General features: G+C 42.1%; 1 pseudogene; it reads right to left on the bottom strand.

Annotated features, from left to right (window-relative positions):
• Positions 1 to 305: 305 nt before the first annotated feature.
• Positions 306 to 9,274, bottom strand: part of LOC124509225 (protein kinase C-binding protein 1-like) — a 28,472-nt pseudogene continuing 19,503 nt past the window's right edge.

Below are 9,274 nucleotides of genomic sequence, written 5' to 3'. Positions count from 1 at the left end.
CAATAAGTAAACACGGGGTGCCTGGGTGGTTTAGTTGGTTAAATGTCCGACTCTTGATTTCAGCTCAGATCATGATCTCATACTTTGTGACTTTGAGCCCCATATTGGAGGGACTCTGTGCTGACCTTGCGGAGACTGCTTCGGGTTCTCTGTCTCTCCCTCTCTGTCTCTCTCTGCCTCTCCCTCACTTGCTTTCTCACAAAAATTTTAAAAAAATTTAAAAAGTAAAATAAGTAAACTATAAAACTTATGTTATACAAGGGACCATATGACCATAGTCTGACTCCTCACACAATAGAATCAAGTCAATCAGGAATGGATAACCTAACACCAAGAGTGATCCAGACAATACGGGTAGAACCTGAGAAGAAACAAGGGGAAAGGATAGGGGTCCACCCAAATCCCACAAAACAGAGTCCCTCGTGTATAGCTGTGGGCATTCTCTTTCAAATGCCCCCTCTCTGTAAAGAGAGCTTTCATACTATTCTTACTTTCTGATCTTATACTCTAATAAACTTTTGCCTGCTGCTCATTTTATTCTGTGTCCACCTCTTCATTCTTCGAAGCAGTGAGACGGTGGACCCCGAGTACTGAGGTAAAAAATCCTGCAACAGTATCTTGCAAAGATGAACATTCATATACCATATAGCCCAGCCTAGTCATATACCCAAAAGAAACTTTTGCACACATCCTCTTCCTCCTTCTCTTCCCCCGCCACACTGCCTCCACCACCATCACAAAATATGTACGATAATGTTCATAGAAGCTCTTAGTCATAAAAACCTGAAAACGACTACCACCAGGAGAATGGATAAGTATAAATGGATAACATATAAAAGACTGAACAGAAGCTGTATGCAATAAGGGTGAATGTAAGCAGTGCAATTTTCAATAAAAAAAAAAAATGAATCCCGTGTCATGTTGTGAAAGAAAATCTTGGCATAATCACTGATTTTTTCTGTCATTTCTGACAATTGTTTTTATTCAAACCACACAATTCTTCCCCATTAAAACAAGACTAGGAGGTTGAGGCTATTCCCTGCTTTGTGTCCCAGAGGAATAGCAACCTACAGCAGAATGCTGTGGCAAAGGTTAAAATTGTTTCAGTCCATAGGGGAGGAAAAAGTTTTGTTACCCATCTAGGTGCCATGGCTGGTCTAATAATGAAATTGACATAAGACAAATGAACAGAAGACAAATTTAATTTCGTACATAAGGGAGCCCTGTGAAAATATGAGATCCACGGACAAGTCGGGCAGTTGAGGTGTATCTGCCATTCCGAGCTAAGGAAGGGAATAGGGGCTTCAAAGAAGGGAATAATTCATAGGACAGTAAGGGGAACAGATGTTTGGTAAATGAGAGGTTTGCCCTGTGTCGGGGAAGAAGACCTTCCTCTGCCCTATGGTCCTTCTAGCTGGACTTAGAATCATATTGACAAGAGACAGATTCATGGGAGAAAATGAAAATGAAACTTAAATGAAATTTAATAGGCATGTATATGGGGAATCCACACAGGGAAATTCCAAAGACAGTGGGGCAACAGGAAGATCAAAAGAGCTAAAGAGAGGGGTAGGGTCTGAGGATACAAGCTGATTAAGACTATTCAGCAAGAAGGTAAAAAGAGATGTTTTAAATAACAAAGTTTGCCCTGTTAGGCAGATGAGGTTCTTAATTGCAAAGCAGTCTCTTTTAATAGCTCTCTTCCTGGTATAGGCTTTTTTCCTTTCCAATGTAAATTTAGGTAGCTGAAGGGGAGGCAGAGAGCATTTCCTTCCTTAATCAACGGTTTTGATTACCTTTAACTCAAAATAAGCTTTATGCCAAAGTGGCTCACCTTGGGCCAGCCTGCCCTTGGACCCTACACCTGCCATACAGATAGGTCCTTTAGATAAAAGTTCTCTCTTTCAATAGCTCTAACCCCCTATCTAAAACTTTTTTAGGTCATTAAGGGAAAGGTAAGTTTTTTTCTTAGGTCGGCTGGTTCTTGACTGCCTTCAGCTCAAAATAATCTACACACCAAAGTGGCATATTTTGGGGGTTACATATTCTGCTCCCCTTCAAGTACCATCAATTTGGTGTTGGTATTAAAAGCAAATCTCTAAAATAATCTGGAAATACATTTTAGGCTGAAACAACAGTTTAGAAAAAGAAGGAGAAAGCTATCCAAAGCATCACCAACCACAACCAACGTTTATACTTAACAGGATCTGTGGGCAGGAAGAGCTGCACTGTAAGGGGGGGTGGGTAACAGTTTGATGGAGTCAGGGAAAGCCAGTTCCTAAAAGTATTTTCATATGCTAATGACTCACAGATTGGAAGCCTAGCTATTGTCAAGCTAAGGTTGTTTTCCCCTCTAGCAAAGCATTAACACTAAGACAGTAGCCAGTTCCTGGACTTTAGGCTGTTGATGGGATTGCCTTTTTCTGGTAAACTGGTGGAGACTCTTAACAGTTTAATCATTTGTTGTTTTGTCCTTTCCTGTTTTTGGGGTAGCCAAGGGTCTAAGGAATATCACACATATCCCGCTTGGGTGTATGTGTGTGTATAATTTGTTTCCTAATGATTCTGTAAGAAATTACCATAAACTTAGTAGCTTGTGCTTTGCCCCTCAGCCTGCCTCATGCTTCCTCATCATAAGGATGGAAAGGAAGAAAGCAAACTGATTTTTCTGCATAAGATACAATAGTCCATATAATGAGATGAAGCCTGCATCAGCGCAGCGTCCTGAGTAACCTCAGTGAAACACCATCCCTACCAATCCATATTGAACATTTGGTGTGAAAGAGAAATAAACTTTTATTGTAACGAGCTACTGAGATTTGGGCATTGTTTGTTGCTAAGTTATTCAACCTGATACAGATGGCTTCAGTTCAATCTATAGTGCTTTACATCTAGCTGGATAACTTCACATCTAAGCTGGATAGCCTGTATTTACATTTTTTTAATACGTTTGTATATTTTTGATAGAGAGAGACAGAGCACAAGTGGGGCAGGGGCAGAGAGAAGGAGACACAGAATCCGAAGCAGGCTCCAGGCTCCGAGCTGTCAGCACAGAGCCCGACACGGGGCTCAGACTCACAAACCGCGAGATCATGACCTGAGCCGAAGTCGGACACTTAACTGACTGAGCCACCCAGGCGCACCTGGATAGCCGGTATTTTAAATGCTGGAAATAGTTTATAATATGTATTGATAAATAAATAGAGTGCATGAAAATATACATTTCCCCAATCTGGAGATTAGACAAAGTTAAATCAGCCAGAGTAAGAAAGAGTCAGAGGAGGGTACAGAATTGTTAGATGGTGTGACTCTCTCAGTTGGGGTCTGAAATTTCCCATTACTTCTGAGGGAAGTGTGTGTGTGTGTGTGTGTGTGTGTGTGTGTGTGTGTGTGTGTGAGCGTGCACGCGCCTGTGCTAAAGAATGGTTTAAAAAACTTAAAAAAGCTATTCTCAAAAAGAAGAAATGGCAGCACAGAAGATCGGGACTCAGACAATCACACCCAGAATGCTTCTGGTGAAATTGTTGCAAAAACGAATAAAGTTTTATACCATAAGATGGCCGACGGGACTAAAGCTCTGGTCTCTAGCTTGGAGGGGGTTCTTCTTGTCCTGTTTGCCCTGTGTGCGAAAACCCCCACAGATGTGGAAGCTGACAACTATAAATTAGCCTTTCCACTTGAATTCGGTGCTCAGATCTTCGGAGAAACAGTCTCCTCTGAGCCACCGGTGTTAAATAAATCTCCGATCCACCAAGATCTCCGAGTGCTGCTGGTTTTTCCTCCAGTGTTCCAGCCTGGTGTCAACAAAATAGCATCTGCAAGTTTCCCTAGCTTTGTCTTATCTCCCAATAAGGCGGTGCATAAGGGCTGAGAGATGGTGAAGGTCTGTAAAGGGCCTCGTAGCTGAGAGAAACAGGACACTCAGCAGGTGGATGGACTTACAGAGCCTGGACATGATGGCAGAACTGGGAGTCAGGTGCCAGTATAGACAGCTGCCAGTGACCAAAGGTGAGTCAAGTGCCTTCCAGAGGACATCTGCATGAAGCTCGGCTGACAATACAGTTTCCAGAGTTTTCTAAAATGCCATTATTTTACATGAGCCCTTGAACGTATGTGCCACCCTAAGAGAAAGAGGGATATGCAAAAATCCTTAACCATCTGAGTTTAAAATTGATTTGGCTAAGACAATTCTATAATGGTGATGGCTGAATTCAATTTTTTTGCCTTCATGTTGAATTGGGACTCAAAATGAAGGCCAAACATTTACAAAGTTAAAAGAACCATTGTTTGCTTATGTGCATTTTGTGATGAATCTGGCACTGCCTCAAAGAGCTGGTTGGGCATCGCTAGTAAATTAAACATCCTGAGAGGGAGAACACCGGGGAATGGATTAGACTTGGACAGAAGAGCAATCAGGAGTTCGGTTTCTCGACATGGTAAAATTGAAATGCAGACTAAACCTCAAAGTTGAGAAAACTGGATATCAGCAGAGAGGTTTAGGGTAGACATGTACATTTGGGGGTTTTTAGATAGGAGGATTTAAGGTTAGGGACCTGGGAATTAGATTAAATAAAGAGTAAACACAGAGAAAAGAACACATCTACAGATGTGAACTTTGAGTCATTCCAACATTTACAGATTAAGAGGATGTTATTCCAACAAAGGAGATAGAAACAGCAGCAAATAAGCAGTGGAGGGCACCTGGGCAGCTCAGTCGGTTAAGTGCTGGACTTTGGCTCAGGTCATGATGTCAACAGTTCATGAGTTTGAGCTCCACAGTCAGCAGAGCCTGCTTCAGATCCACTGTCTCCTTCTCTGTCTCTCCGCTGCTCGCTCACTCTCTCCCTCAAAAATAAACAAACATTAAAAAAAAAACACACACACAGTAGAATAAGAGGATTGTGTGGTGTCCTGGATGCCAAATAAAGTCTCAAGAAGAATGTGATCAACCATGTCAAATACTAAGAGGGAAGATAGGGATTGAATAAAGGCCATTCATTTGGCAATGTGGGTATAATAGATAACCTTGTAAATGCAGGTTTTGCAAGTGTTGGAAATGAGAGCATTGTGCAATCCTCCAGATCTGGGAGAGTTCTTCTATTCTTACATGATTTTTCCAGCAAAGTTTTATTGACTTGGCATGGAGAAGCTCCTTGATAAGGAGGTTATTCACTCAAATATGCCTAGAAAACACTGCATTTCTACACCTCATATTGGAAGTCAAAAAGAAAAGACATAAGAAAAAAAGACATCTGTTTATTTCACCTAGAAATTCTTTTTTGATCTTTTAAAAAATTATTTTATTTTTGAGAGAGAGCGTGAGTGAGCAAGGGGCAGAGAGGGAGGGAGAGAGACAGAATCCCACACAGGCTCCTCACTGTCAGCACCCCTCACCTAGAAATTCTTAAACTTATGCTCTATAACATATCCACACATATGTGTGTGTGTGTGTGTGTGTGTGTGTGTGTGTGTGTGTGTGTGTGTGTAAGGGCCCACAATCTCTTACTCGAAGCCCTTTGGGTCAGATGTAATTTGAAAACCAAAATATTTCAGATTTCAGAAAGATAATGAAGTGGATAGTGCATACTTTATGTAATTCTACCAGCAGGAAATCAAGCACATGAACCTTTTTATGATTTTTTAATAAAAAGTTTCACCCCAGGGGTACCTGGGTGGCTCAGTCAGTTAAGTGTCTGACTTCTGCTCAGGTTATGATTTAATGGTTCATGAATTAGAGCCCTGCATCAGGCCTTCTGCTGAATGCACAGAGCCCCCTTTGAATCTTCTCTCTCTCTCTGCCCCTACCCCACCTAAAGAATTGTGTGCCAAAATTTCTAAGAAAAAAATTTCAGTTTCAGAACTTTTTGGGTTTCAGAGTTGTGGGCCTATGTTAGAATTCAGTGGAGGGGCACCTGGGTGGCTCAGGTGGTTGGGTGTCCCACTTTGGCTCAAGTCGTGATCTCACGGTTATTGAGTTTGAGGCCCGCTGCTTAGGATCCTCTGTACCCCCTCTGTCTCTGCACCTCCCTCACTTGTGCGCTCTAAAATAAGTAAACATTAAAAAAAAGAAAATTTCAGGGGTGCCTTGGTGGCTCAGTCAGTTAAGTCTTTGACTTCGGTTCAGGTCATGATTTCATGGTCTGTAAGTTCGAGCCCCGCGTCAGGCTTTGTGCTGACAGCTCAGAGCCTGGAGCCTGCTTCGATTCTGTGTCTCCCTCTGCCCTTCCCCCGCTTGCACTCTGTCTCTCTCTCAAAAATAAAGTAAACATTAAAAAATTTTTTTCAGTTAAAAGGAAAAGAGAATTCAGTGGAAAGGTTTCCTAGAATAAAGTTTGTGCAGGGTTGACATATGACCTTGAGGTGAGGGTCAAGAACTAGTAGCAACCTTTGGGGTAAAACATGTACATGGGCATTCACTAAGTACAGTTTAATTGTGGCCGATGAGATTGCACTCAAGCAATTATACGGATTCATCTCGTGAGAAAATAACAGGTATATGCTTTACAATTTCAAAATGTTGTATGATTGTAAAGATGATGACATGAAAATGATATCAAACAGTGTTTTTGTGTTTTAAAAATGAAAGCAAAATTAATTAAAAACATTACTAGACAATTTTGAAAAGGAAGATGAAGGGAGCAGATGGAGAGAAAGAGGGTCTCCTGAAACCCTCATTAAAATTAAGATAACTAATAAACAATGATCAACCCCCCCCAAAAAAAAACAAAAACAAAAAAACAGTGATCAAATACCTATTTCTTAATTGTGCCTTTAGTGTTATGGGAGATAGCTTCCCCGTCCCTCTCCACTCCTCAAAAAAACAAACAAAACAAACAAACAAACAAAAAAAACCACCTAAAGCTGCTATGGCTCCTCTGGAGATTGCAGCTAATGGAATATTCATCTTATAAAGGGAGCAAACTCAAGCTGTACAGAGCCTACGGTTAGAGAAAACCTGGTCGTAGCAAAGCCAATGCCAATCTGCTTACGTAGGTCATCAGGCTTTCAGGCTATTCATTCTGTTCAAGTACATGGGTCATAAAGAAGAGCTAAAATATCCCATTCTTGTACTTGTAATCTGTTTTTCCAGCTTCTATAAACAATTTTCCACCCAACAGCAATGAGTTGTCTTCACTCTTCAGTGAGATTCAACAGATGCAGGCAGGATGTCTAATTTACTAACCAAAGCTTAATGGAGGGAAATTCCACAGGAATCTGTGATGAATCTGGAAATAGGAGTTAAAATAACTTAGTCCCACTTAGTTTACAGGGGGTCCCTGGGGATGGCAGAGAGAACGATGGGATTGGAAGGAGAGAAATGAGGGCCTCTAGTTCCAAAATGAAATACTTTTCTATACGCATAAAATAAAGGAAAATGGGGGCCTACATGTAAGAAAACACGAGCCAGAGAGGTTGTGTGACTGAGGAACTGAAACATGGAATGACAGAATGCCGTCCCTTCCTTTTCCCCTTGTGCTCATCAGGTTGCCTGTTGTGGTCACACAACCTTCAGATACTTTCCACACATAATCATTCTGCCTGATTTGGTGCCTCCTCGTGACCACAGTCTAAATAGTTTGTGGAAAGTTCCATAGGTATAGTGAGAGGTTCAGGAAAACTGCAAGAGGCTTCAGGATGAGTCAGTCGGAAGGCGGGATTATGAGTGGTTATGGAAAGTCTATGTATGATTGAGCCTCCACTTGACGACAGTGCACTCATTGAGAAGAAATAACCTGATGTCAACACTTTCCTCAAAGGAAGAAGGTGTGGAGATATCATACTAAAAAGTAAACAATGTCAAACACCTGTGAGAAATGTTTTCACCAACAATATGCTGTACGGGGGGGAATTACACATTTTAATGTGATGAATGGAATTGTATCTGGAGGTGGGTATTGACTGATGAGTGAAAGCCTCTGAAAGGACATTTGTATGGGTCCCTTTGTCACTGGTCTGTATTGTTCTCTCCTATCTCTCAGGATGCAGCACGTTTTAGTCATCTTTCGAAGATGTGGCAGCCTCATGAAAACAATCTATTGCACTGTGTGAATTACATTTTGTCTTTCCTGGAGAATATCAGAAAAGGAATATATCTAAGAACCATTCTACAAGACATGCTCACTACATAAATTAAGTTTGATAAAGTAATGAGCAGCTTGGGGGAAGAATAACACATTTGTCAGCTTTCTTGATTCCCCAGAATGCCAATGGCATCCAGAATTTGCACTGAGCACGAAGATGAGGGGAAGGTGGGGAGGAAGAAAGAGACGGCTACTCTCCTGAAACCCTCATGAGAGAGAAGAGACCTTTGGCTTGGCAAGACTTCTCCCTAATTGTTTTTGTTTTTAGTTTATTCATTTATTTTGAGAGTAAAAAGAGAAAGAGAGAGAGAGGGAGGGAGGGAGGGAGAGGGAGAGAGAATCCCAAGTAGGCTCCTCATTTTCGGAGCAGAGCCAGATGTGGGGTCCAATCCCACAAGGGTGAGATCATGACCTGAGTGGAAATCAAGTGTCAGGTCCTTAAGTGACTGAGCCACCCAGGCGCCCCTCCCTAACTGATCCTTAACACCATTCCAGGGGACCACCTTCAAGACTATATTTTCTGGGGTTATACTAGAAATCCCCTATCATTCATTTTTGGGTTGCTTGAGAGTCCAGAAGTTTAAACAGAGAGGCTAGATCAAAACCCTGTCAGACCACAACTACTGACAGCTTGTTTCCCCAACTAATTTATGAAGAGTTGAGTGGTGGTGTAGGAAGAGCACAGCCCGTGGAGCAGGAAGTGTGATATGAGGATGTGGTTCACTGTGCACTGGACCTGGTTAATGTGGACTAACTCCCAGCCCTTGCCCAGACTCAGCTTTCTTGTTTATGAAGTGACAGTATTTCCCATACCTACTTCCCAGAATTATTGTGAGATACACATGAGAAAGTGTGAGAGAGCCACTTGTTCAGGGTAAAGCAACAAACACTCATCAGAATTTATTTTGCTATAGGGGTGCCTGGGTGGCTCAGTCGGTTAAGCACCTGACTCTTGATTTCCGCTCAGGTCATAATCTCATGTTTGCGGATCAAGTCCCATGTTGAGGTTCTGCAAAGACAGTATGGAGCCTGCTAAGGCTTCTCTCTCTTCCTCTGCCTCTCTCCCACACGCATGTGCACACACACTCTCTCTCTCTCCAAAGAAATAAACATTGGGGCGCCTGGGTGGCTCAGTCGGTTGAGCGTCCGACTTCGGCTCAGGTCATGATCTCACGGTCCGTGAGTTCGAGCCC

This window comes from Lynx rufus, unplaced genomic scaffold (genome assembly GCF_022079265.1).
Source record: "Lynx rufus isolate CCGP_SWC_20201006 ecotype Redwood Valley unplaced genomic scaffold, mLynRuf1.p SCAF_14, whole genome shotgun sequence".
Lineage (NCBI taxonomy): Eukaryota > Metazoa > Chordata > Mammalia > Carnivora > Felidae > Lynx > Lynx rufus.
Note: the sequence above shows the minus strand (reverse complement) of the source record. Positions and strands in the feature narration are given on the sequence as shown.